This window comes from Phascolarctos cinereus, unplaced genomic scaffold (assembly GCF_003287225.1).
Source record: "Phascolarctos cinereus isolate Bilbo 61053 unplaced genomic scaffold, phaCin_HiC Scaffold_4;HRSCAF=312, whole genome shotgun sequence".
Taxonomy (NCBI): Eukaryota; Metazoa; Chordata; class Mammalia; order Diprotodontia; family Phascolarctidae; genus Phascolarctos; species Phascolarctos cinereus.
Genome location: NW_027555847.1, coordinates 389,718,435 through 389,735,654, shown reverse-complemented (window position 1 = coordinate 389,735,654; position 17,220 = coordinate 389,718,435). Strand labels below are relative to the sequence as shown.

At 39.8% G+C, this 17,220-nt stretch overlaps 1 pseudogene; it reads left to right on the top strand.

Moving 5' to 3' along the window:
* The first annotated feature begins 11,182 nt into the window (after positions 1-11,182).
* LOC110207945 (actin, cytoplasmic 1 pseudogene) lies at positions 11,183-13,079 on the top strand (annotated as a pseudogene).
* The last annotated feature ends 4,141 nt before the right edge of the window (positions 13,080-17,220 follow it).

Genomic DNA, 17,220 nt, shown 5'->3' with positions numbered 1-17,220 from the left:
CTCTCTCTCTCTCTCTCTCTCTCTCTCTCTCTCTCTCTCTCTCTCTCTCTCTCTCTCTCTCTCTCTCTCTCTCTCTCTCTCTCTCTCTCTCTCTCTCCATTTATTGGGAAGCAGTAGGTTTTTAAAATCTAAGGATCTCCATTCCTCCACCAAAAAGTCTCTTTATACTTCAAAGAGTATGGCAGATATACACATCCTCAAGTACTCCAGTTGGAAATGAACATACATAAAGAGTAAAACCAGTACACAATAGGTATACAACTCCAAGGAACCATTTCTTTACAACATTAGCACTCTTTACATATTTGAAAATAATTATGTATGTACCACTAAGCCTACAAACAGATATATGCAAAGTAGAATAAACAGAAAGCAATAAACAGAGGGAAGGCACTGAAATTAAGAGGGGTTAGGAAATCTTCCTGTAGAAGGTGGGATTTTAGTTGGGACTGAAAGGAATCCAGGGGTGTCAGCTAGGTGGTGCAGTGGATAGAGCACCGGCCCTGAAGTCAGGAGGACCTAAGTTCAAATCCAGCCTCAGACCAAACACTTGATATTTACTAGCTGTGTGACCCTGGGCAAGTCACTTAACCCCAATTGCCTTAAAAAAAAGAAAGAAAAAAAATAAAAAAATCCAGGGAAATGAGTAGTCAGAGCATAGGAGTGAAAGCAATCCAGGCATGGGGGCCAGCCAGAGAAAATGCCTAGAGCTGAGAGATGGAGTGTCTTGTTCATGGAACAACTGGGAGGTCAGCACCACTGAATCAGAGAGTATGTGTTGGGGAATAAGGTGTTAAGAACACAGGAAAGGTAGGAAGGGGGCAAGGTCATAAGAGATTTTGAATGCCAAATAGAACATTTTGTATTTGTTCCTGGAGGCTATAGGAAGCCATTGGAGTTTAATGAGTGTGTGTGTGTGCGCGCGCATGCAAAAATGCGTGTGCGTGTGATGATCAGACGTGTTTTAGGCAAATTATTTCATGGCTGAATGGAGAATGGATTACAGAGGGGAGACATGTGAGGCAGGCAGAGCACCACCTGGCTATTACAATAGTCTAGACCTGAAGTGATGAGAACCTGCACTAGAGTGGTGACAGTGTCAGGAGAGAAGGAGATGTATTTTAGAAATGCTGCAAAGATGAAATGGGCAGATTTTGTCAGCATCTTGGATATAGGGGGGCTGAGAGACAGTAGAGTCCAGGATGACTCTTAGTTTGTGAGTCTGAGGGACTAGGAGGATGATATTGCCTTCTACAGTAAGAGGGAAGGTAGGAGGGGAGGGGGGATTTAGGGGGAAAGATAATGAGTTCTGTTTTGGACATGTTGAATTTAAGATGTCTATTAGACATCCAGTTTGAGACGTCTGAAAGGCAATTCAAGATGTGAGATTAAAGATCAGCAAAGAGATTAGGGTAGATCTGAGAGTCATCAGTATAGCGACGGTAATTAAATCCATGGCAGCTGATGAGATCACGAAGTGAAGAAGAATAAAAGAAGAGAAGACAGCCCAGGACAGAATCCTGAGGAACACTTATGGTTAGAGGACATTATCTGGAAGAGGATCCAGAAAAGGAGGCAAAAAAGAGTGGTTAAGTAGGTAGGAGAACCAGGAAAGAGTGTATTCCAAAAACCTAGAGAGAAGATACTATCAAGGAGGAGAATGATCAAGAATGTCAAAGTTGTAGAAAGTTCAAGGTGAATGAGGGTGGAGAAAATGAGGATGAAAAGATTCAACCACTGAGAGATCATTAGTAACTTCAGAGAGTTCAGTTTTGGTGGATGGTGGTGGATTCACCATTGTGATAGAGGGAGAAAACCTGGAAGAGACAGTGGAGAGCAAAGAATATCCCAATGTCTGCTCCTTGACCAGTAAGCTGAGATGCATAAGTGAAGATGCAGCCAGTGTTGGAAGTGTGGCCAGGGAGGCTGTCCAGAGAAAGGCAACCAGGATGATGAAGGGCATTAATTTCATGCAGAAGGGGATTGATTGAAGGAACTAGGCATGTTTAGTCTATAGAAAAGAAGACTTGGGGGTGGGGTAGGGTGTATTAGCTGTCTTCAAGCGTTTGAAGGGCTATCATATGGGAGAGGGATTAGACTTCTCCTATTTGACCCCACAGAACAGAACCAGGAACAATGAATGGGTGGAATTTTCAAAGAGATCAATTCTAGCTTGGTGTTAGGAAAAAAAACTTCTTAACGATTAGAGCCATCTAAAAGTTGAATGGGTTGTCTTGAATGATGGAGGATTTCCTCTATTTTGTTGTCTTCAAACAGCTGATACCACTTATTGGGTATTCTATAGTGTGTATTCTCTATGTTTGGCTTGGACTAGATGGTTACTGTGATTCCTTTCAGCTCTCAAATTTCATGATTATATGAAGCAGAAAACTTCTTTATATTAGCCCTCTTAAGTGGTCACCCAGCCTCCCCATGAAGATCCCCAGTGATAGGAGATAGTTCCCTGATTGCAGACATAGCTCATTCAATTTCCCATGCAGCTTTACATTTTTTTTTCTTTTTCTTGGTGAGGGCAATTGGGGTTAAGTGACTTGCCCAGAGTCACACATCTAATGTGTTATGTGTCTGAGGCTGAATTTGAACTCAGGTTCTCCTGACTCCAGGGTGGGTGCTCCATCCACTGTGCCACCTACCTGCCCACAGCTTTACTTTTAAGATATTTTTCCTTATGTTGAACCAATATATGTCTCCTTGTACCTTCCACCCATTGTATCTAGTTCTGCTTTTCTACAACCATACAGAATAAGACTCTTCCAAACGAGAATCTTTCAAATACTTCAAGACAGCTTTCAATTGCCCCTCAAGATTCTTTCCTTCAGATTAAACTTACCCAGTTACTTCAGTCAGCACTCTTATAGTATGCTTTTGGGATTGTCATTATCCTGGTACTTCATCACTGTGAACTTTAGATTCTCCACGTCTTTCCTAAAATATGGTGTACAGAATGTACGTAATTCTTTGGATATAGTCTGACAAAAGGCAATGGAATTATCACCTTCTTAACTCTGAATGCAATCTTTCTATTAGTTTAGTATAACAGTAGTCTAACTGAGTTTGGAAAAACAAATAGGTTGTCTACCAGGTAATGAAAATTTTAGCTGCAGCATCGCATGAAGTCCAGTCTACTCAAAATATGGAGGAGTTGCTATTACCGTTAATGCAATTTGATTATAATTTTGGTAGCAGAGAACACAAATTTTTCTCTTCCTGGATCACTAAGAGAGTAGATCTGTCTCTGTTATCCTGCTTTCTAGATGTTTGGGAAATAGTTCTGGTGACTGGAATAACTTCTCTGGTGATGCCCTTAAGTTCCTAGTCACAGCAGGAAGCATGCTTGTATGCTTTAGGCATACTACCTGGGTGCTGAAAGCAGAGGCAAAAGATAATGAATCACTGTGATTCTGCATGGAGTTGGAAAGCAAGGCTCCACTTGTGAAGTCCATGAGAACATGATTCTGTATTCCATGAATGATTTTGTTGGGAGGCCTGAGGCTGTGGAGATATGGAGCAAAATAAAGCTTAAGAATAACAGAAGTGTGTTTTAAAGCTCTAGGTATACCAGGAGGTTTTGCTTATAGGGACCAGCTGTTAAAGAACTGGTCCCCTGGAAAAGGTAAAGAGCACCATCTGTGGTAGGCTGAGGATTTATTTCACATTACTTTCCATCTTGTCATCTAAATTCCAACCAAACTGTTGTGCTTACTGTTAGCCTTACTTCATCTCCTGCTTCCAAACCTTTGCATAAGTTATTTCCCATATGTGAAATGCACCTGCTCCTCACCTTTCAGAATTCCTAGATTCCTTCAAGGCTCATTTCAAGTGCATTTCTTATGCAAAACCTTTTTATTTTAGATATCTCTAGTGGTCAGTGTTCTCATCCTCAGAATATTTTGTATTTACTTTGTTTACGTGTTGTTTCCATAAGACTGAAAACTTATTGAAATCAGGGATTGTTTGTCATTTGTGTCCTTCTGTCCCAAGCACCTACCACAGTGGCTTGCACATAGTATTTACCTAATAATTTTTTTTTGGATTTTGAATTGAATTGCATTGAATTGATCAAATTGAGGGGAAGAAAGAACTGTGGAAGAGCAACACTGAAATAGTTACCACTTCTGGGAGCTGAGATAAGCTACTGTGAAGCTATGGAAGACAGTGAAAAGGAACAGTGATGTTGAGCAGTGACCCATGAAACCTGATAGATATGGAGGTGAGCAGGAGCCATTGTAAACAAGCCCCCTGCACAGAGGATGTCACTGATGATGAGGAAAAAGTAATCCAGTATCTTAATGGCACTCTCAGCTGAGGGGAGACTCCTACATGAGCCCCACTAAGGGAAACCTGAGTCACTGATTTTGTGTATAGGTCTGTGGAGGTAGGTTTGGGATATGGTTACTTTTTACAGGCTTGGGTTCTCTCTGTTTTCATTAACTTGTGAATTCATTAATCATGTTTGAGATTTATGACCCATTAGAATGTCAGCTCCTCAAGGACAGGGCCTGTTTTTTGCCTTTCTTTATATCCCCAACTCTTGGCACAGTGCCGGGCACATAGTAGGTAGGCATTAAACATGCTTATTGACTATTGACTATTATTCTACTTTCAAGGGGTTAAATGCCTATACTTGGGAGGAAGCTATCAAATGCTGAAATCTCAAGATCATTTGGGTAGAGGCAGTGACCTAGAGGAGTAAGAAGTGTCCTAAGTACACCTAGGTCCTTCCTAACTCAAGGATTACATAATGAAACTTAAAATTCCTGAAACACTTTAAGATGCACAAAGCATTATGCTTACAATGACCCAATTACTGTTTTGCAGTAGACCAGCGATAGAATACATGGTTAGTCCAAGTATTATTATCCTAATTTTACAAAGACACCGAGATGCATATCCTGTGTAATCTGGATTTTAAATCAAAGTTTGAGTACCTAATGGATATTTTAAACTCCTGAAGCTTACATACGACATGGTTTTGAATTCCCTTCTTATGTTGATCACTATCCTCTGAGTGTCAGTTTTCCTCCTGGAGTATGTCATCCAGAACTGACCATAACAGTTGAGATGATCAGACAACAAAGAGTACAGTGGTGTTATTCATGTTCCTTGGAAGCAATAATGCCCATCAGTACTTGTTATTTCTCATTTGGCAAGGATTCGTTTATCATCGATTGGCTTAGTAGAAAGCAATAACCCTGAGGCAATAAGACAGATTAAGTTTGGACTGGTGGGTAGGGAAATATTCTTTGCCTAAGGAGGGCAGGCCCATGTGAGTGCATTGTATGGTTAGCTTTCAGGCATTGGGCACTTACTGTAGGCCCTGGATTTAACCCATTGAAGGTGGTTTCTTTGGGGAGTTATATTCTGCTTATAACAATTTATTCCAATTTAGGTACCAGCCATCCCATTCTTCCTCATTATCTCTGCCTGGTCTTGTTGTTCCCTTCTTAGACATTCTCTAATCCTCAGCGTATATTGTCTCAGCTCTTTCTTCATTTCCTTTTTAATTTTCTTTATTACAGTCAAGTTTTCAATTAACTCTCCTTAGTAAGAACTGCCACATTAGGCAAAAGTTTGTGTGGGGTCCAATAAAACGTCAGATAATATCGAGTGTACATCAACCCAAAGCCTGCAACCCAATAAGTTATTATGTATAAATGTTACAACTTTATTTTGAGGAGAATACATGTGCACTATCAAGCTGTTTTACAGAGACACAGAATGATGGATTACAGCATGGGACTCTGTCTCAACAAGATAAACTCAGATAGAATAATCTACGGATATTTAGGGCCTAGCAATTTATTATCCTGAGACTACTGTAAAAATGATAATTCCTCTCATTTAAGTGATTGCCCCCCCCAACATGATAAAAACCCAGTTCCAGAGTCCCCAAACAAAATCTGATATCCAAGTCCCTGTTGGTGCCACCGTTTCCACAGTGGCTAAGTCACTCCCACACCTTCCCTCATTTTGCTACTTGGCAACAAAGAATAGGAAGTGTGGCTACTGAATTTAACAGTCAATGAAGTAGATTGGCCATTCTACAAAGACATCAGATGTTACAAACTATGCAGGTGACGTGACTGAATTTGAAGACTAGGCCCATGGGCAATAGTATGGCTTATTCCTGACAAGCTGTGTAACTTACACGCCAAGGTTTCTGAAGTTCTAAGCGCACAGAGCTCAGCTCTGATCCTGGGGACTGATTCAAAAAGGACATGTTCTTTCTGTTCCTTTTATTTATTTTAAAATAAGTTTTTGGTGATATATTTCGTTTGCTACATCATCATAGAATCTCATGTATCCCTTTCCCTCCTTTTCCCAGGAGTCCATTTCCTATGACAAATACTATTTTTTGAAGTGGAAAAAAAGAGAAAATAAGTAAGCATAACTGACTGATACATTGAAAAAGTCCAAAAATATGAGCAGTGTAACACACCTATAGACCCCCCACATTCACAAAAGGGTAGGTCACGGGTCTCTCCTCATCTTTTCATTTGAAGCACATGCACACATCCACACCCACACCCATGCCTCCCCCCGCCCCCACGCTGTATATACATACACATATAATTTTGTTACAATTACTTTTGGTTTTTGGTGTGTCATTGTTCTTTCCATTTTCATTGTTGTGGTTATTTTGTGTATTGTTTTCTTGGATGTGCTTACTGTGTATTAATTCACACAGAATAATCCATGCTTTTATGTATTTAACATGAATATCATATTTTTACCACACAGTAATATTCCACTCCTTTTGTGTACCACAATTTATTTAGCCATTCCCCAACTGATGGCATCTACTTTGTTTCCAATTTTTAGCTATCATAAAAAGAGTTGCTATAAATATTTTGGCCTTGGGGTATAAGCTCAGTAATGGAATCTCTAGTTCAAAGGCATGGATATTTTAGACGCTTTACTTACATAATTCCAAATTGCTTCCAACATGCTTGTACCATTTCACAGCTCCATCAACAATGTATTAGTGTATCTTTCCACAACCCTTTCAAAGTTGTCTGTTGCCATTTTTTGGCATTTTTGCCAATTTGCAGAATGTGAGGTGAAACATCAGGGTTGTTTTGATTTGTATTTCTCTTATTGTTTATGATTTGGGTATTTTTTTCATGTTTTAAGAAATACTTCATAATTCTTTTGGGAATTATTGTTTTTGTTCATATCTTTGATTATTTATCTCTAGGGGAATATCTATTGGTCATATATGTGTGTATAGTTATACATTTATCCATCTATCTATTTATCTTTTTATGTACCTAGTTATTTACATGTTATCTCCTCCCTTATAATGTCAATTTCTCAAGGGCAGGAACTATCTTTGCTTACAGGGCCTACAAATTAAATAGAAGGTAATTTCAGAGGGGAAGGCAATGACTATCTATGCATTCAAAAGGATAAAGATGAAACACACCACTCACCTCCTGACAGGAGGTGAAACTAAAATACAAAAAGTGACGTAAGTTTTTGGACATGACCAATGTGGACATTGGTTTTGCCAGTCTATGCAGCTATATATTTATTTTGCAGGGCTGTTTTTTATTTTATCGTAGTTGCTTAATGAGGGAGAATAGTGAAAGGGACAGATTAATGAAAAAATAATAGTTTTACTATGATATTCCTCATTTATTTAAATAAAAAATAAGAAAACGAGGGGGTTAGAATTGGTGACCTATAAGGTCTCTCACAACTCTAATTCTATAATCTTCAATAAAAATGTTTGAGAGTGTTAGGCATGTTACAGATAAAAAAATAGATTATAAAATAAAATTGATATTTAAACAGATAGGAAGTGACTGGTTCCTGATGTGCAAGACATCTCAAAGTCAGCTGTTGATGTCTAATCAGATCATTGAGTAAATTAAAGAAAAGATCAAAATCAACACAAATTTAGAAGAATAAAAATGAGAAGACTGTTGTGTATAATTTAAACAGTTCCACATTGAGTTTAAAAAAAGCTATTGAATCTGATAATTGGGAAATGGATAAAGGTATAGATGTTGACACTAAGTATCACTATTTCCTTAGAGAATTTGAGCTTATGTAAAGTAGTCACCACAACGAGGAGGCCAAAAGAGGCCAGAAACCATCTTAGTAAATTTATCTCCCTTCGTGGTGGAGACATGGCAGCAAAGGATGGCATCAGTTTAACGTGAAAACGAATTCCCACAACATTATGGATGAGAATGATAGATAGTTATGAGCAGTATAACTCACCAAATAGAAAAAAGCAGTGAAGAAGAAAATGAGCCTGCAAATGCTTGGCAGGGGACCCAACTAACCCAGATCATCCCAAGAGCATTTATAGATGAAACTGGAAGGAGAACAACAAAGAGACACAAGATGGAACAAATTTGCCAGCGTTTCTATGGTGATCTATTCTCATCATCAATGACTGTGGAAACACCACATTTGGACTCTTCACACCTCAGCACCTCATGTGCTATATGAGGAAATGGAAATGTCACTTAAGAAGATGAAATTGTGAAAGGAGGTTGGATCTGACCACACACAGAAGATAGAAAGAATGGTAGAGTATAAAGAGTATTGGATCTGGAGTCAGAGGACCTGGGTTCAAATCCAAGCTTTGGTACTTATTAACTTTATCTTATGGAATTAAGTTTTATTGCTCCAGTCCTTTGTCTCTTCATTTATAAAATGAAAAATGGATGTCCTCCAAGGCCCTTCCCCCAGCTCTTAATCCTATGAAATTTGTGCTGGAGAATTACAATTTAAATATCAAAAGAATGAAAATCATTACATATTTTTTAAGGTGACCATTTTTCCCTGTGCCTACTTTCTCATCTTTGTAAAATCTTTATGAAGTTAAACTATGGGTCTGTTGATGACAAATGACAAAAATGTGAGAAGGATACAGGCAAGCTTTTGTAGACACTTTTTAACAAGTCGTAGTGTTACAGTCACTACATTGACCAAGAAACACAAAGAACATGAGATCTCATTGTGTTTGTCGTTTGTCGATTATAAGAATCTCCTCCAAAAAGGCATCCCTTGATAGTTACAATGGAAATGCCATTATTCTATGATCCTTTAAGTATTAATATAGTAAGGCATAAAGCAAGTAACCATATGCTTACTAAATATGTTTGCCATTGTCATGGAATATATCTTGTATAGCATACAAATGAATGAAGGATTTGTTAACATGTGATGAGGGCATGCAGATATCCTATTTGCAGATGATGTTGTGCTGATGGCACCGAGCCTCAGAATACTATAGCACCTCAAGAGAAATACTCCTGACTACTCAAAAGGTATTGTCTTTACAATCTACACAGGAAAACGAAATCAAGCAGAAAATTCATTATGGCCCATATTATGACATATACTAGAATGAAAGCTAATGAGTTAGGTCAATCAGCACACAAATTTTGGGCCATAAATGAACAAGGAACTAAGCCCAGAAGTGAGTAGAAAGAAGAGATGAGATTGGATTGCATTTAGGAGATCAAATAGCACTTTCAGTGACCTCAGGTTGCCTGAAGACACAAAATTCTCTTGTGAGGCAGAATGTAATATATATGTATATGTATATGTGTATGTACATATGTATATATGTATGTATGTGTGTAGTTTATGTATGTATGTATGTATGTATAAGGCTATCCTCAAAGCCAGGAAGGTAGAGCTTAAAGTCCTACTTCTGAAACATACAGGTTGCAGGAACTTAGGTAAATTACTTAACCTTTAAGTGACCCAGGAACTCTTTATGACTATAAGTTGCAGAATAGGTGCTGATTTGCACTGGTATAGGGAGTTTCCACACTGGGAGTTTTCTGTATCAACAAAACTTCAGGAATGGAGATAAGGAGAGAAAGTATTATAGAAATGGGAGCTAGTCCTTGCAAAGACATGGAGATGAAAGAACATGGAGATGAAAGATGGTCTATCATGTGTGAGGATCTGCAAGTAAGTTGAATTGTAAACTGCTTTGTGAGGACTACTAGAGTACAAGAAATTTGAAAGGTAAGAAGAGGCTAGGTTATACAAAAAAAATTAAATGCCAAACAAAGGAATTTATATTTTATCCTGGAGGTAATATGGAATGGTTAGAGTTTTTAAGTAGGGTAGGAAAGAGAGTGCATGTCAATTCTACAGATTGCAAAAATCTTTTTTCCAGCTGAGTGAAGGATGGATTGGAGAAGAGAGAGACTTGATGTGGGGAAACCAATTAGAAAGACATTTCAATAGTCCAGGCCCTACAAGCGGAGACAAGGGGACATATATGAAAGTTATTGCGAAAGTAGAAACAGTGAGATTCAGCAAATGATTGGACAAGTGGGGTGAGTAAACATGAAAAGTTGAAGATGACACCAAGGGTGTAAGCATGGGTGACAAGGAAGATGATGGCACCCTTAACAGTTATAAGCAAATTAAGAAGAGGGTAAGCTCTTGGGGAAAAGAGTTCTGTGTTGGACATGTAAGTTTGAGATGTCTACAGGACAACCAGTTGTAGTTATCTAAACATCATCCATTGATGCAGTAATAGAGCCTGGCAGGGACACTAAGGTGGGTATACAGATACGGGCATCAGGTGCATAGGAATGAAAATTGAACCATAGAAGCTGAGGGGATAACAAAGTGAGATAGCATAGGGGGAAAAGAGATAGACCAGGGCACAGTGTTGAAGGATAGTCTTAATCAGTGGGTGTGATATGGCTGAAGAACAAACATATTTGACTAGAAAGGATTATAGGATCATAGATTTAGATCTAGAAGGAACCTGAGAGGTCATCGAGGCCAAATTCCTCATTTTAGAGATGAGGAAATGGAGGCAAAGAGGATTTAAATGACTGATTCAAGGTGGTAAGTGGCAGATGAACTCAGGTCCTCTGACTCAAAACCCAAGATATTTTTCCTAACCCAAAATGAAGAGTTAATTGATCGCATTTCAGTCATAGTAACAAAGTGTAGACTTTCATAAAGGGTCAAGGAAAAACAATAAGGGATGTGGTGGGGGACTTCCCAGTGCCCCAGAAGCATTTCACAAAGATAACCAACTATTCTATCTAAGCTAGTTTGTTCAAGTGCATGAATGATTAAGGAATTCATCTTAAATTTCATTTGGGGATATACTCTTGGAAAGGGCTAAAATGTTATTCAAGATAGCTGTGAACTCTTCCACCCAGTGCACTTGCCTCCCCCCTGCCTCCAGGTGCGGCACCACCTCCTCTCTCTTAAGGGTTTAAACTTGCCACTTCAAAGTTCGCCATGGATGATGATATTGCTGCTCTCGTTGTTAACAATGGTTCTGGAATGTGCAAAGCTGGCTTTGCAGGAGACGATGCCCCTAGGGCTGTCTTCCCTTCCATTGTGGGGCGCCCCAGACATCAGGGTGTGATGGTGGGTATGGGCCAGAAAGACAGCTACGTGGGGGATGAGGCCCAGAGCAAGAGAGGTATTCTGACCCTGAAGTACCCCATTGAACATGGTATTGTCACCAACTGGGATGACATGGAGAAGATCTGGCATCATACTTTCTACAATGAGCTCCATGTGGCCCCTGAAGAGCACCCTGTGCTGCTTACAGAAGCCCCCCCTGAACCCCAAAGCCAACAGAGAAAAGATGACTCAGATTATGTTTGAGACCTTCAACACCCCAGCCATGTACGTTGCCATCCAGGCTGTGCTGTCCCTGTATGCCTCTGGTCGTACCACTGGTATTGTGATGGACTCTGGTGATGGTGTGACCCACACTGTGCCCATCTATGAAGGTTATGCCCTTCCCCACGCCATCCTCCGTCTGGATCTGGCTGGCCGTGATCTGACGGACTACCTCATGAAGATCCTGACTGAGAGAAGGTACAGTTTCACTACCATGCCTGAGAGGGAAATCCTGCGTGACATCAAGGAGAAACTGTGTTATGTCGCCCTGGACTTTGAGCAGGAGATGGCCACTGCTGCATCTAGCTCCTCTCTGGAAAAGAGCTATGAGCTTCCCGATGGTCAGGTTATCACCATTGGCAACGAGAGGTTCCGATGCCCAGAAGCTCTCTTCCAGCCATCTTTCTTAGGTATGGAATCCTGTGGAATCCATGAAACTACCTTCAACTCAATCATGAAGTGTGATGTTGACATCCGTAAGGATTTGTATGCCAATACCATATTGTCTGGTGGTACCACCATGTACCCAGGCATTGTTGACAGGATGCAGAAGGAGATTACAGCCCTAGCTCCCAGCACAATGAAAATCAAGATCATTGCCCCACCTGAGCGTAAATACTCTGTCTGGATTGGAGGCTCCATACTGGCGTCTCTTTCCACCTTCCAGCAGTTGTGGATCAGCAAGCAGGAGTATGATGAATCTGGGCCTTCCATTGTCCATCGCAAATGCTTCTAAATGGACTGTTTGTGTTTGTTTTGTTTTTAAATTTTTTTTTTTTTTGTCAAAGGGTGTGACATGATAATTGCCCGAAAAAAAAAAGAGATGAGATTGGCATGGCTTTATTTGGTTTGGGTTTTTTGTTGTTTTTTTTTTGGCGCTTGACTCAGGATTTAAAAACTGGAACGGTGAAGGTGATGAGCAGTCTAAGTATGTTGGAGGCAAACATCCCCAAAGTTCTACAATGCGTCTTTAGGACTCTGATTGTACATTTGTTATATTTTTTTTAAATAATCATTCCAAATATTGTGTGATGCATTGTTACAGAGTTAGAAGCCTCTATGAAGGCTGTCCTCTGCTAGAGCAAAGGAGCTAGGTAACAAAAATCCAGATGGGGAGGGGGGAGGGAGGGAAGGTACTAGTATTGCTTTACATGTAAATTATGTAATCCTTTAAAAAAAAAACTTTTTGTATCTTCCGCCTTAATACTTGTTCCTTTTTTTTTTAATTGTCAGCCATAATGGATGGCCCCCTAAATTCCCTCCCTGCCCCCAAACATAGATGTGAATGAAGACTTTACAATCTCCCTGCTAGTTTTATGAGATTGGTGCCAGTACTTGGGGGAGGGGAGGAGCTTTACCTGTACACTGACTTAAGACCAGTTCAAATAAAAGTGCACACGTTAAAGAAAAAAAAAATAAAATGTTATTCAAAAACTACTCTAGTCTACTCTGAATGCAACCTGCAATTATCTCTGGGCTTGTAGGGATTCCTTTGCTCCCTGGCCTCAATCTCGTGACCAAGATGCCACACTTTAAAAAATGCCACTATACTGTGAAGAATCATGGCATAGTTGGGAAGGAGTGATCTCTCTCTCCCTCCCTCCCTCTATATCTTTCTCTCTCTCTCTAGTTGCTTTCATACTTGAAGACCCTCTAGAGGGAAGATTGGCTATCAAGGTATATGGTATTGATTATCCCTGCAGATCACTTACTGGTCAGAGCAAGAAGTCTGACCCAGTCCACATGGCTACCCAGTGCTGCAAGTAAAACTGTTGGAGGGAATGCATCATCTGGCTCTTTTATAGCCACTGTTAGGTAGTTCAACTGCTAGCCTAGGTATTGCCTGCCTCCTTTAATGGGTTGCTAGGCACCTGAGTCCTATAGCAAGCAACAGTGTTGAGACATTTAGGCTCTTCTCTGAAAGCTTAGGAGAAGAAGAAAAGAGATGAATGTTGCCATCATCAGACTTTATCCCCATATCCCATCTTCGCACTTTGTTCTCCATGAAATTGCCCTGCTGTGCCCTTAGGTCCCTAGTAACATCAGAAACTTCTGCTTTCCCATTCTTGTGGAAAAAATTGATCTGGTAGACTAGATAATTCAATGAGACATTTCATGTCTTGGCTCTGAGCATTCTCTCTGGCTGTCCCCAGGCCTGAAACACTCTCCTTTCTCCACTCTTACTACTGATCTCCCTGGCTTCCTTTAAGTCTCAACTAAAATCCCACCTTCTATAGGATGCTTTCCTCAAGTCTCTTAATTACAATAGTTTCCCCTCTTTTAATGTGGACAAAAACAACAACAATAATTTAATCTGTATATACGTTGCTTTCTATATATTTGTTTGCATATTGTCTCCCCCATTAGATTGTAAGTTTCTTGAGGTCAGAGACTGTCTTTTGCCTCTTTTTGCATCACTGGTGCTTAGCATAGTGCCTGGCACAACAGAAGCATTTAATAAATGTTTATTGATTGATTATTGGTTGATCGATTGAGTCCATGTGACATAGGTGAAAGATCTCTTAAATGGAAGTCAAGAGACCTGGGTCCTAGTCTTAGCTCTGCTACTATCTTTGTGACCTTAGACAAGCTATTTCCCCCAGTTTCCTCACATACAAAAAAAAAGGGTTTAGATGAGATGTTCTATCAGGCCCCTTCATGTTCTAATTACTTATGGTTCTACAGCTCTATCTAAGTCTAAAAATGAATACATCCATCGGAGCCATTTTATTTATTCATTCACCAAGTATTTACAAAGCCACTCTTTGTGTCCAGAGCAGGGCTAGGTCAAGACAGAAGAAAGAGAAAATGAAGTCTTTGCCCTCAGAAGCCTCACAGGAGAACTGGGGAGACGCAGTTGGAAAAGTGAGAAGTAATACAAGATAGTGTGATCAGTCTCTGTGTGGTTCAGACTTTTAAATGCCATGGGAATTAAGACAGAAAAAAATACAGTGTGAGCTGCAATGGTGTGGGAGCACTTCAGAATGGTGAGGAGTAGGAGATTGAGGATGGATGAAGACCTTATAGGATGAATAACGTGGTTAAGTGGAGGGGAGGGAGCAGGATATTCCAGGTAAGAGAAGAGTACAGAGGCAGGAATAAGCACAGCACTCCTGAGGAAAAGTAGAGAGCAGTCCTTGGCTAGATCAGAGGCCATATATTGTGAAAGAAGGAAATAGGTAAGAGATTGTGAAGGACCTTGAATGAGCTTTTGTGATGATTATTTAAAGATACTTAGATTAAAAAGAAAACTTTCCAAAAGATATCTGAGAATGTATTCCAAAACACAGCCTCTTTTTTCTAAATCTACCCCACTTCAGCCTCTAACATGTACCCTTCGAAAGAGTTTTTACCTCTTTCATAAACCCTCTTACTTTTTACTAGGGCATGATTTCAGCTATATGAGACTAACATTCCCTTTTTTCCTACCTGCCTCAAAGAGGCTCCCTTTGCTTTGGCTGGAATGCATCAAGTCCAGCTCTGCTGCTTAGAATCCTTCGTTGCCTTCAAAATTTTGCTTGTGTCCATCTGGTACATGAAACCTTTCCTGATATCCCCTTCCAGCCATTAGTGCCCTCCCTCAAGAAAAGAAAATAAAATCCAAAAAACAAACTTCCTTTGTATTTTTTGTTTTGGCATATATTTTTTATGTACTTGTCTGTCCTATCAGAATGTAAGCTCCTTGTGGATTGGAACTGTTCCATTTATGTATTTGTAGCTCCAGTGCCTAGAACATAGTAGAAGATTAATAAATGGATTGACTGGTTTTACAGAGAGGACAGTTAAGGAACAGGGAAATTGAATGAGTTCTTGCAACTTCATGGGGCAGGTTCTAGGCAAAATTAAAAGTAGGATTCAGACCCTGATCCCCCATTTACAGTCGTAAGATTGTGGGAGTATGGGTGAGCACACACATACAGGGGAGTGTGGGTGGGTGTGTGTTTGGTTGGAGGAGGGGGCATAACATATTTACATTTTATAACTGGAACATATTTTAATTTTTTAAGTTATTAAACATTTTGGCAAAATAAGCAGGGACTGCAGGTATGGCTTTATTACCACTAATTCAAAAGCTGTTCCTAATAATTTTTTAAGCATTTCCATATAGTACATCTGTTCAGTGTAGATTTACAACTGTGGCCTGGGAGAAAACTTAGTGCCTGTCAAACACAATGCACTCCAGGCTATGAGGACTCAGGGTTTGACTGCATTGGGTATTTGCTCATTTGTTTGTGTGGTTTGGTTTGGGGTGTAGTTTTGGTTGATTTAGAGACAGAAATTATTGTTGGTAAATGGACAATGAGCTAGGACCAGAAGAGAACAGGAGGAGGAAAGCACCTGGATTGCCTTTGGGAAACTGCAAGTTCCTTTTAATAAGCCAGAGCTTTCCCCTGAAACAAAGGCCCATATTTTTAATGCTAGCTTTCTTCTCCCATTGTCTGATGGTGAAGCATAGAACACAACAGTCTATGAAGAACTGAAAATGAGTATCACCCATAGGGCAAAGAAAAGGACCACCATGGTTGTGAGCAGGTACATTACAAATGAGGAATCAAGAGTAAATGGAGTGAAGGATGTCATCAGCAAAAAATATGAGGTAAAAAGAAGATAAAGTAAAGGATACCTTATGGACAGTCTGTGTGTACTCTTGCTATCTTTGCGATATCAAGAGAAAGTAAGGAGGGCCCTAGTGTACATTATGTGGATCTTCTATGGGTGACTTATGGTAGGACATTGACAAGAGTGAGCAGAATGTACATATGTATGGATGTGTTGTTCTAACTAGGGTCTAATCTACATTTCCAGCCATATTATTTATTATTCTCCTCCGTACGTAAGAGTTTGCTGTTCTTCATGAATAACACTTATTCTTCCCTCTCCAGTCTTCAGGTCTTGGCATTACATAATCTATCCCCCATTCTAGTAACACTTTCCTTCCTCACCTGCACCTCTTAGATCTTTAGTTTAGTTTGAGGCTAAGCTGAAGTTCCATTGTCTGCATGAAGACATTCATGATTCCTTTCCCCAAACTGCTGGTGCTTTCCCTCACCAAATAATCATCTCTTTATTTCATACTAGTTAATGAGGAACTGAAAGAATAAGCATCACAAAGAGAATGTGGTGGGTATGTGCAAAGGCTGCAACACAGAATTATTGAGAAACTTCTAGGCACAGGAGTAAAGAACATTATGGAGAAATCATATGCTAGTGAGATGAGAAGGGTTGGTTATATTGCAAGAGTAAGGGATGACAGGTGGTCAACTTACATACCCCTCTAAGGACAATGTGAGGATGGCCTCCAGCATGTTGGCTAAGTCCACTGTGGTAAACTTTGGGGACAAGAACAAGATGGAAAGGAATGGATAGGCTGTAATCTGTATTATTGGAGGATCTCCCAGATTTATGGTATTGCATATCCATTTGAGTGAATTTTGTATATATATATGCATACATATATATATATATATATATATACATACACACATACATATATATGCATATATGTATATGTGTATACATATACACACACATCTCTCTCTCTCTCTCTCTCTCTCTCCCTCT